The sequence below is a fragment of the Chrysoperla carnea genome, chromosome 5, assembly GCF_905475395.1.
Source record: "Chrysoperla carnea chromosome 5, inChrCarn1.1, whole genome shotgun sequence".
NCBI lineage: Eukaryota > Metazoa > Arthropoda > Insecta > Neuroptera > Chrysopidae > Chrysoperla > Chrysoperla carnea.
In genome coordinates this window covers 48,151,757-48,164,753 of record NC_058341.1, presented here as the reverse complement: position 1 = coordinate 48,164,753, position 12,997 = coordinate 48,151,757, and the positions used below count along the sequence as shown (strand labels likewise).

The window sequence follows — 12,997 nt, the reverse complement described above, 5'->3', positions numbered from 1 at the left end:
ACTCTTAAGTAGTTCTTACGGGAAAGATAATTTTTAAAGAAAGGTTTAGATTTAACATTCTTAAAAAAACATTTTTTATGTTAATTATACATGGTGTCCTAAAAGTATGGAAACTCCTGGAGGTCTCGCAGAGTCAGCGGGGAAGGGGGTTAATGAAAAATTACATATCTGACGTAATTTTTGACGGTAAATCCAATGATGACCTTGTGCGATCACCTTGAAGCTACAACGAACCAAAAATCGATTTTTCAATTTTCAAACGGTAACTCCACTCTTTTTATTTCAGATTTGAAAAGAGTGAAAAATTTTACGCAATAATATTATCTTGACCATGATTTTCAAGGTCAAAGTTATTTATGCAATGCTACCCCAGCATAACCTCCATATCCGACATATTTTTCGACGGGTAATCCAATAGAGACCTTGGATTTGATCTTGATCTGAACGTAACCTTCAACCTTAAGCGAAGCAGAAATCGAATGGGAACCCCTATTTTTTATTGCAAATTTGGAAAGAGCAGAATATTTTACGTCCAAATATGACTTTGACCATGATCCCCAAGATCAAAGATTTCATAGAAAACTCTAAAACAAGAGGAGATACTGGCCAATAAATGCAAGGAGATATCATGACCAAATTGACTTAGAGTTTCCATACTTTTGGGACATCCTGTAAAATTGATCGGATACGAAGGTAGTTTATCCTATTGCTTCCTTTCTCGTTTACTAATGTTAATCGTTGGCTCACTTTTACTTGCGGTTAATTGTGAATAAAAATTCTTTCTATTAAAAAAATGACAAAACCCTTCGTCAAAATGATTTTTTTCTAACTTAATTAATGTACGAAAACCAGAAGGCTCAGCGAGATTATTTTAAATATTTGTTTATAGCTAACACTTATTATAGATTGTATGTTAAAAGTTTCTTCATCGATACGAAGCCTATAGCTAATTTTCTTGAAGAGTAAATTCGTTAAAAAAAATGTACATCGAACAACAGGACAGGGACATACACCATTATTAACAAATTAAAACAGATGTGGAAATTCTCATAGTAATGTGTAGTGAACCTACAAAGTAATTATCATATATTCACTCACATTCATCCACCTACTTAATTTAACGTTATAGTTTTTATATTGAATACCTATCTACGATTGAACAATGTTCAATGTTCAATCCCTAATTAAAAATAAATAATTCTTGTTTTTTAATTGGAAGAGACTACGTTGCCACTTTGAGATAATATTTTAAAACAAAAGACATTATTATTTTTTAATAACGGTGTGCTTTTTAGTGATTCACAACTGTAAAATAAAATGAAACAAAAGAACATATTTTTAATATCAATGAAATTGGCTTTATTGGAAAGATGATAGAGATTGTGTTAGGCTAGGTTAGGTTATATTGGCTGTCCAAGAAGGACACACTTAGGCTATAGAGCCAGCCCATTGTGATAATATAGATGTGTTTTACCACCTTTCCGCTGATAATTTCATTTATCAGTTCAACAATTTCAGAGGCTGAGTGCACCTCCTTCATGCATATACCATGCACTACACAACTATTAATTAAATTAATTTTGTTGCGACGGCGGGAATCGAACCCTAAGCATACCGCGTACGGAATTGGTTACCCCTTAACCAACTGAGCTAATAGGGCTACAAGATACTAGATATTGCATTAATTTTTTTTGCCACAAATTCATGTATAAATGAAATAATAATTCATCTAAAGTATATTTTTAGTAATTTTTTTTAAAATTAATAATTTCATTTTTTTTATTAATAATTAATAAATATTTTGTTATAAATAAAACGGTAATGTCATATTAACCTCCGTTGAGGTTGTGAGCCAATAGGTTTCTATGGAAATTTGCGTTATAATATAGTGAAAGCCAACTGAGGGACAAACCATTGATCATTACTATGTTATTTTATCATTTCTCTTCTAAAAAATAAATTAAAAATCTCTCTTTTTTTATTTTTCTTCATAATTTTTTGTAATATTTCGAAAAAATTAAAATAAAAAAACATGCAACTTCTCTATTAAATGTCATTAATGTTTGAATATGATTCCGGTCATGTAACCGCCGCGGCTGCCGGCAATTGCAGTCGTATTTCGCCAATAACTTGCCTAATGTTGTATTCCAAGTGTTCAACTGTCTCTGTTCTATCGGCGTAGACAAATGACTTTACATATCCCCAAGAAAATATTCTAATGGGGCTAAGTCCTTTAATTGAAATTACTAAAAATTTTCAATTGCATTAAATAATTTGCAAGCATTGCTTTGGCGTGAATCTATTCATTCTGAAATGGCAAACCAAACTTAACATAAAGCAACTGCCTGCTGATAAAATCTGTTATCAAACAAATGAATGTTGCCAACTCAAAAATTTTACCCTCTTAAAAATACCCTTGTCCAATACTACTTATAGAGATTACAAAAGAAATTTCAGACGGAATTTGTTTATAAAAAAATGACCTTTTTGCAAGCTTAGTTTTTCATTAATTACGGAAGCATAATTTTAATGATTTTTTAGTTATGCAAACCGAGAATGTTTAATTTAAATTTCCGACTGTCATAACATCTAGTTAGTATCTTCCCCTTTCGTACTTCTTTGTACGTAGCGATGCGTAAAATTACAGTTCTGAAGATAAATAATGAATTTAAATAAAGCCGGTAATAAAGACACTTTCTTTTTAATTTGTTATCTTTGACCATAGGTAATAGATAAGTGATCAAAATGGAATAATCAATTTTTATTCAATTACAATGAATTTAGGGGTTGTGGAAACCCTGCAGTTATATTTCTAGATATAAACATCGTGCCTACTCACACGTTAATATAATAAAAAGCTCTTATGTCTGTCCAATCTAATAAAATGTTAGTGGGAAACGGCATTACCTGTATTTTTAAAGACTCACTGCAAACCGATAATCGTGGAATGCGAAGTAATTTTAAGTTTTTGGACCTAAGAACTGTGAGCTTAGAGAAATAAAAACGCATTTTCACAAATTAAGATCTTGGAATAATAATACAGAAACAATATCGTGAATTTTTTGTTGACTGTTCGGTTTAATAAATATGGTGGGAGCTCAAATAAATTTTTAGTATATATGAAGAATGTATACTATGCATAATTTATTTGCGTTTCCACCATTTATTTATTTTATCACTAATGATTAAACAAGTTCTTCTTAATCTTAAAAGAAACACCTGGAAAAAAACCAATTGACTGGGTTAATTGTTGGAATACTCTGTATAGAAATTATTGAATACCAGTGCTTGCATTATTTTTAATAAAACAGAAAAGTTTATAAATTCAACACAAAATCAGCACAGTTTATAAAATCTATTTATTTTTTCGAAAATTTTCGAAAGTATTTCTAGAATTTTTTTCGTTTTTCGAGAACTTTTCACAAGACTACTAGTTGAAGCTACCTTCATAATTTCAACTTCCTTTCTTTTACAGTTTTGAAGAAAATGTACACAAGTTTTTTCCTAATTTGCGCCCTCGCGGGTAAACAGTAATGTTTACGAAATAAATGATTTAAACAAAAGTTTTTTATTTTTTTATAAGGAACATTTTTTACATTTAAACTTTTGTTCTATTTCTAACGGTATACGATATGGAGCCTACAAACCCAAAAGATCCTGCAAGACCCAATTAACCTATGTTGCTCATTTATGATCTCAAACTTACTTTTTACGCCCTGAGCACGCTATGAAAATTTCAGCTTGATAGATATCCTTTTTTGTTTTTGAATAATCGTGTTGACGGACGGGCAGACATACGGATAACTGAAAATGTACTAATTAGATGATTTTATGAACACGTATACCAAAATTTTGTTCTCAGAATTAATATTTTTATGCGCTACAAACTTGGGACTAAAATTAGTATATCTTGATATGTATTTCATATATATATATATATATATGGTGTAAATCTATTGAATGTTTGGACCATTAAAAGAGTTGGATATAATTTTTTTTTTCTTAAATCATATTATTGAATACTTTTGATGTAAATTACTATGGTTTCTTATTTTCCATCTATTTATTCACCGTCTGCTGAATTCCAGTTTAAGCCTGTTATTGCAATTCTATTTTAAGACTCAAGTAGTCCGGTTGACTTTGAGTTTTTAATATTCTTTGTTAAAGATAATTTTTGCAATAAAGGCTTGTTTCAAAAAAGATTCCAATTTTGTCTGTATTTTGTGTGTGTATGTACGTTTTCGATATCATCGCTGATTATTCTATAAAGAGAAAAGGAGAAGGAAATAATTCCATGGTTAAGGAAACATGTTTTAGACAGTTTTTAAAGGGCAGATAAAAGACAGTAAGTACTACAAAGCCCAAAGCAAATCTTTAATTGACTTGTTTCTAGAAAATTTTAAATCTTTGTCGAGCAACGCTGAGCATACTGAAAAAAAATTCTTAATAGCAACCGATATGAGGTTGTCTCAACCTCATCACGAGATCATATATGGCGAATGGTGCCACGAATGTGATACAACTGCCATACGGGGCTGAGTGGTGAAGTTGACACAAACGCATGAGTTGTTTATATGAAAGTAATATCCTGTCTAACAAATTTCAAAAATTGTTGTTTTGAATAGTATTGATGTGATGGTCACAACTTCATGAGTAGTTAAAAAAATAAATAAAAGGTTTATACCTTTCGAATTATAACCAAGTCGGATACGAACCAGCAACATATGGATTGCTATTGATTTTAGTGTACTAGGCATACAGCTTAACCAACAACGCTATCGATGCTTGTTACATACATACCATAAAATATAGTAAATCTTATAAAAATGACCAATATATATTTATTTCAAACTCTCTGTTAACTGGTAACAACAATCCTCATAAAGTTGCCTCAATCACATATGGACTAGACATGAGAGATATGTTTTCGTAATAGCCTAATTCTATATTTAAAGCAAACACAAAGATATGTTATTTTAATTTGTATATTCGCTTTATTTACACGATTATATATTCCAACTAAGTACAATTTTATTTTCCATCAATAAAATGCATGACTTTAAACTAAAATCAATCTCTTTCATAGAAGTAATGATTTTGTTTATTTAACTTCAGTGATTTTGTATCAATGAATTCTACATATTCTACATCCAATCCCATTCTATTATGTAAATAAAAATATTTAGCTGTACTTGTTCCAATCGTTAGGCAATTGTTTGAAAGTATTTTTACTTTATTTCAATATGAAACGGCCAACTTCGGAATAAGGTTGTCATTGTTTTAATTTTTTTTTTCAGTGTGCAATAAAAAAGGTAGTAATTTGTAAAGCATTGTCATCTGATATCAACTTTCTTACTATATAAATACTAATTATTACTATTTCCAATTACTACATCTAAAATGTAAACAATTAATTTTTTTTTCTTAATTGTTAAAGAGAAAACGTAGGTAAATGTAAATGAAAAATAATGATGATAAATAATAAAATATAGAATAAAAAATAAACAATAAGTCTTGTAGATAAAATAAATTTATCTGTTTTGTACAGTTTATGTTATCGATAACAAACTCAAAACATAAACAACAACAACAGACATTATTATATTTTTCCGTTAATAATATAAATACTGATATCATATCTTATTAACATTATCATTTCCACTTGATCTAACACAATATATATATACATATACAAGAGAAAAGCAGAGCAGAGCAGCTGAGGAAAATATAAGTACTAAGATATGTATGAAGAAAAGAAAACCATTTAAGAAGTACTACGTAACGAGCAAAATATCTGAACAAAACTTGCATAATATACAAATTTTAGGTCTGTTTTGTATTTAACACTTCTAAAACCGATAATTTTCCTTAGATAGTTCAGTTATTTTTATTGTTTTATGTGTTACCTTTTGGCCGTGGTTTTGCAAGTCTTTTTTTGATTGAAAATGTGTACATAGAGTAAAAAAAGTTAGTTGCTAGAAAATGATTCTTAAGGTATTTCGATACCAAAAAAGGATCCAAATCAATTAATTATTCACCCTTTTATACGTCTTTTGTGAAAAATTCATATTGATTCTCTGTACGGTTTAGTAGAAATAAACTATCAAAGTCAGTGCTTTTACCATAAATAGTTTTTCGCTTTTATGTACAGTTCTTAATTTTCATATGGTTTTAAAGCTTAAAACTTTAGGGATATTGATAAAAGTTTTTCATGTAAACAGTAAAATATTTTTAAAAGTACTTATTGACTAAAAAACCAACGTTTATTACGACTTCTTTATATACCACCTTGTAAAAAGACTATTTTTAAAAATTAATTTATCGTAACCGTACAGAGAATCGACTTGAAATTTATACAGAAAGCGTATAAATACTCATTAATTGACATACAAAATTTCAATTTTAAGTTAACACTTTCGTTTTGGTATCGAACCATCTTAACTTGGTAACCTGTTAATGTTTTCTTGATTCAAGAAAATAAACCCGTCCACTTCGCTCTTTTTAAAGTAAAGACTGGTAAAGACGACCGTGTCATAGCCTTCACCGCCCTTGCTTTCACTTATCGCCCTTCCATAACACTCGAAATAAGGATAGGGATTGTTTTACACAAGTAAAATATATATATACAATTTTAATATTTTATTAAATGTTTAATTCATTGAGTATATCAGGACAGATGGTTATGAATTGTTTTTTTACCATTTAAAAAAATACTGTAATTTATGGTTCAAAATGATGCCCATAAATGAAACAGTGACATGTCACGAATAAATTTATTTCTTTTTAAAAAGATATGTATAAATTATAGCTCACGTGCTAGTCTGGCTAATTTTATTGTAGAGGTTTAATCAAATCCATTCAGTAGTTTTTGCTTGAAATCGTCATAAACAAACAAACAAAAAACCTTACTTTCATATTTATAATAAATAGGGATGATGTATGAGCTATTTTATAACGGAGTTTTAATCAAATCCATTCAGTAGTTTTTGCGTAAAAGCATCAACAAACAAACAAACAGCCTTACTTTCATATTTATAATATATTGATATGAGTGGTGTCCAGATTAGAGTCTCCACCAATGTTTCAGGCTTAATTTTCATTATCAGTAGCTTTATCCTGTGTTCATAAGGGTCAAAAACCTAGAAAAAAATCACTTCTTCGATCCAGACGCACTGCAAATATGATCAATAAATCTATCAATACATGCTAAATATTTTTAACAATTTATCTATTACAGTTGTATTAACTGTTAGGAAGTGTTCTGTAATACTCGGTTGCCCACACTATTATTAGATCCGGCCATTATAAAATTAAAATCATTAGGTCCCTGATTGTTTCCTACCTGTATATTTGTAACTAAATTTCCAAATGCATGAGCATCCAGTTTTTGACTAGAATATAAATGAAAACAAACCTTTTTATATCTTGTAAAAGAAAAATAACATCTCCGACGATGGTTGGTTGTGTTTGGGTAATATTTGAAAGAAGAAAAAGAGGTTTTAATATTAGAAACTATAAATAATTCAACATTTATTTCATACTGTTGAGTTTTAAATTCATCTTCAATTTAATACAGAATGCGCATTTTATACGAACGAGAACAGAACGAAGCGACATACTTATTTTAAAACTCTATGTATAATATAGTGTATCAGTCGACTCTGAACTACTTATGCACTATTCGTTATACATACAATCATTGTGTTTTGTATGAGACACGAGGCCGAATTAGTGTGTTTAGGTACGAGTTATGGAGGTAGGAAGATTCGAGTTTGGTTAATAAATGACAAAATCATTAACTTATAAAATTTATTCATGCATATTTTTTACTAATTACATAAGATATAGTTTAAGTGAAAATTATTTTATGAGATATTTAAATCAAACTAAATATTCGACTAATAGTTGCCAAGGTATACATTATTGGTTTCTATTCATATACATTGGGAGATGTATTGAATAGGAGTATCGCAAAGGCCACATTTATACTCCAAAATAACGAAAAAGACAAAATAATACGATTTGATGTTTTCTTTATATATTCTGAAAGGAGACTGTGTGTCTTAATGAAAGAGAATATATTTTTAGAAAAAAAATACAATTAATATTACTTGTGGGACGCCAAACTTTCACTAAACTGCAATTTTTCAATAATTCAAAATGTTACATTTTCAGTACAGAACATTTCAACTTTTTTGAGCGCAGATTGGAAGCAATATAATTTTATAATATATTGTGTAGCAACATTAGACAACAAAAAAAAAAAGAAAAAAAGCAAGTGAAAACCAGTAATTGACTGAGTTCATTGTTGAAATACCATGTATAGACAGTTTTGATTACGTAATAGTATGTTTTTTTAACGTTATGTAAGTAAAGAAAGATAGCCACTCTTAAGTAGCCACAGTCGTGTATATATAACAGGACTGTGGAGTCACAAATACATACTTGATATTCCCATATAATACGTACTATAATGTTCTAATCTAATTGGCGCCCTCATGGGTAAACAGTGGTTTGAAAAAATGTTTCAAACAAAAGTTGTATATTTGTAAGAAATAATTTTTACATTTAAACTTTTGTTCTATCCAATTGACCTATGTTGCTCATTTACGAACTCCTTCTAAAAATATATTCTTTCATTAGGACACACAGCCTCCTTTCAGAATATATAAAGAAAACATCAAATCGTATATGACTTAGTTTTTTTTTTGTCATTTATCTGAGGGGGAAATAAGGCCTTATCGATGCCTCATTTTCGATTCGAGCGCTGAAAAACATTGCCAGAAATCCAAAACAGTCCAAAAGAATGACGACCGACAGTCCGAAACTCAATTAAAGGCCAGAGGCCCATTATGATATCCTTTACATGTTTTATCACTTTTTTTTTGCTGATTATTTCAGCTTCTTGATTATTGTGGGAGGTTGAGCACACCTCCTTCATGCATATAACATGCAATACATGACAAATACCTTTGCAAACTGAGCCACCAGGGTTAGCAAAGACCATTTAAATAATAATTATTTTTGATGTCTATTATAGAAATATTTCTACGTAGAAAATATAATATTTCTTTTTACACAGTTTTACATATTTTCTGTTGAAACAAATTTAATTTAACCAATTTGATTCTGTAAATGAGAGGGGAGTGGAGTGGAGAACGATAGAGGAGCTGTAGTTACGACAACACAAGAGATAATAGTAAAAGAGTAAGTACTACACGATATAGAAGAGAATCCAAATACAGGAATGAGAGAATGAGGTAAAATATATTTATATGTAGGGTTGAATCTAAACGATGGTACGTATTTGAGGGTGGCAAATAGCACGCGTATAGTTAGTTCTACTTTCAAAGTAATATAGGGGATGAGGCCAATCTACTCATCCCCTCACTGAGTGAGAATAATGCGGGGGTATGCTACAGTAATGTGAGTGAGGTATCTGAATTTAAGTTTGTGTGACACAATGTTTGCCAAGCACAGTGTAGTAAGTAGCACCCACCGCCAATACACACACACAAACACACACAATGTCCTGCCGCCTACGTTTGTCACCGAGCACAACGAAGTTGTCTTAATGAGTATATAATTGTTCTTTAAGTGTTCATTAATGTATTTCTATTCCACTTTCACATTGTACTTTTGTTGGAGTTGCTGTCTTTGTTTGTTTGTGTTGCTTTTTTAACCGTTTTTACGTTTTTTTAACCGCTATGTACAAAATTTTTGTGGAGTATGTAATGCAAAGTCTTTATATCTTATATAATTAAGCGAGTAATTCTTGTTCGATATATATAGAATTTCAAGAATGGCTCCAGTGATTTTCATAAAATTTTGTATGCACGGAGTTTTTGGGATGAAAAATCAATCTAGCTAGGATTCATTTTTTAGAAAACGTCGTTGTATCTATTGGCGAGTATATTCATGGTTCGCGGTTCGTTTCGTATTTATTTTATAGTCTGCGGTCCTTGTGGCTATATCAGTTTTGATTGATAAATAGCTGGAAAAGGAGATCATGAAAAAAAAAAACGCCTTCGGGACCAAATATCTGGCGCAATATTCCCTTCATTACAAAAGATTCCCTGATTCGAGTGTATTTTTTTCAATTCTCTCATGCAAAAAAAAAATTAGCCAGTAATTTTATAAACTAATAAACAGGAAACTATTCATAAAATATATCACGCAAACTTGGGGGGTGGTGTCAATCGATTATTGTTTATTGTGATGAAGTGTGACATGGGGGTGGATGGTTTACATGGAAACATAACGATTACAATTCGTTTCCAATTTATTTTAAGCTAGTTTGATACCTGCCCGCTTCACTGGGCTTAAAATAATCCATAACCCTCGAAATATGTACAGATTTTAATTTTTTTTTAAAATGTGATTCGTTGAGTATATCAAAACAGGTGGCCATGAACTGTAACTCATAGATGACAAATGTCATAGACTAAATTTAAATTTTTTTTAAATATATCTTTATAAATTATAGCTCATGCGTTAGTTTGATGTATGAGCTATATTATTGTAAAATTTCATTCAAATTCATTCGCTTTTTGCGTGAAAGCGTAACAAACAAACATCCTTACTTTCACATTTATAATATATAGGAATTTATGTCTTAGCTTGCTGTTCCTTCTTTTTTGCAGGATATTTTTGGATAGGCTTTTATAAATAGAACATACCTTTCAATGACGCAATATTCTTAGGCAATATTGCACCAAATAAACCTCCGCATTTATTAAGAAAGATATCCAAGTCCATTAGTTCAAAAATTTTAAGCAAATTTATGTATACAAACTGTTCGTCGTTCAAAAGTTAACAATATTCAAATTTATGAAGAAATTCCATCAAATTTAATTTTTATTTTCGATGAAATAAGTTATGTTCCCCTAACAAAAATACGTGTTAAGTTATTTAAATTTTAACCAAGTAAAAGCCTTTTTTTCCTCACCTACTACTTAGCTTTTATATTTAAAAAAAATTTACATAATATAGAGGTTGTATGGCACATTCGAACAAATTTTTTTTTCTAATACAAGAGTTGTACTATTTTCTTGTTCGACGACGTTTCAACAAACAAAGCGGCTGTGTGTTAAAAAGCTGCTTGTTCTCTTATGAAGCGCAATCAATAACACAAACATTGTTGTGTTACAATCAGAAAAGCATGATGAGAAGAAGCTCTCTAGCTCTTCTAACAGGCTGTGTATAAGTACGGCAAGGTGTTGCACCCCGAATAAAATGTACCTTGAATCACTTTGTGATTTCTCGTTAAATATTGTTATTAAATGATATATATCAACTATACAAAGACAAGTAAAATAGAAATAATATTTTTTACTAGTTTTCAAGTAAAATAGAAATAACAAATTTTTTTGCGTAAAAAAATTAGCTATTACTATTCATTCGTTTACAAGTTGTCTATTGTCTATTTCAGTTTTAAATATAACATAAAATGTTGGTAAATTTTGAAACGACGCACATTCTTGAACATAGTCCTCCAGGTACGCACGAAATTAGTTTTACGATTAGTTTCTTCGATTAGTCTTGATGCGCATAAATTGCCGGTGATAAATACAGCTCTAAAAAACGGTGTGTGGCTTAATTATGCCTACCCTTTACAACTCTTTTATCTACGGAAATTTTTGTAGGGCATTCTATTTCACGTTGCCCTGAAAGTTTTCAATTGCCTCTGTAATATTCAATTCGGAGGATACCTGTGTTTTTTATTATTTCTTTAAAAAGATGAAAAAATTGTCTTGTCTGACACTGTATAAAAAAAGAAGTCCGTTCTTCAACCACTTGAAAATTGCAGAAAATCGTAATTTTAAATTTGTCAAATAACAGACATCTCTAGTCGTCCAATGCCGGAAAAACAATTTTTACATTTGTTACCTCTTAATGAATGAACAAAAAAAAAATAAACTTGCATGTAGGAGCGATAGAAAGTAGAGAGTTGAAAGGAATGTTTTTAGAATAAAAAAAAAATAGCACCACGTCGTTTTGTTTCTGAGATGTTAATTTAGACGTAAATTGTCAAAATTAGGAACTTATTTATTATTTCGTCAAAATTTCTGAAACTTTAGGATTTAACTAGCCCTATTCTTAGTCTGTGCAAATACCAAGCTACCTTTAAATTATGTTAGACAAAACATAATTAACCCACAAACCAAATTCTAGATATGTGTATTTATCAATATATATGTTAGCTTAGTGGAGAAAAAGAGTCAATAAAAACCCGTTGAAGCTGTGACTGGAATCTTAGAAAACATGTTTCAATCAATACATTTATGATGCTATTCACTCAAAGGATTTTAATGATTGCATACTGAAGAAAGTGCCTTCAGGGCAAACCGGTGACGATGACGACGATCTTTGGTACCTTAGGGTGATATTTTAGAATTGTATACCATGGATAAAAAATTAATAAAATAGAATTATGGTTTTTATTAATCGCTGTTTATTATATATTTTTTTTTTTTTTAAATTCACAAAATAATACAATGTATGAAAAAATAATACTACTTTAAAGAAAAATTATTTCCATTAATATATTTTAATGATTTTAAAAAATACAAATGTATATTTTGATCGCAGGTACTACACTTCTCCTCTATATGCAAGTATATGTGTGTGAGCTATGTAGAATGATTTGAAACTTGAGAAAATAACATTTTTAATTTACCTAATTCACTTTCGTATTCTATTACTTATGCTATGTTACGACTCTTTTCTACGTTCATATACTCAACAGCCATAGCTCCATTCAGCTCGTTTGTTACTCCTGTTGTTTGTGGATGGCGATGAAAACAATTTGTTGTTTTTGCCTACTGTGTGTAATGTAAATTAAGGGAAAATAAATTTTTTAACGAAGTTTTTTCTTGTTTTAATGATTCTTTGTTTTTTGCATTTTGTGTGTTAAGTGTTCCGTACGACATTGTACGTTTTGCAATTATATTTATTGGAGCCTTTTTAAGAAAGTATACAGGTTTCACTAATCCAG

General features: G+C 29.9%; 1 protein-coding gene across 4 annotated transcripts in view; it reads left to right on the top strand.

Moving 5' to 3' along the window:
- Nucleotides 1-12,997, top strand: part of LOC123300907 (homeobox protein Meis3-like) — an 89,971-nt gene that overhangs the window by 64,689 nt on the left and 12,285 nt on the right. The window lies entirely within an intron of this gene.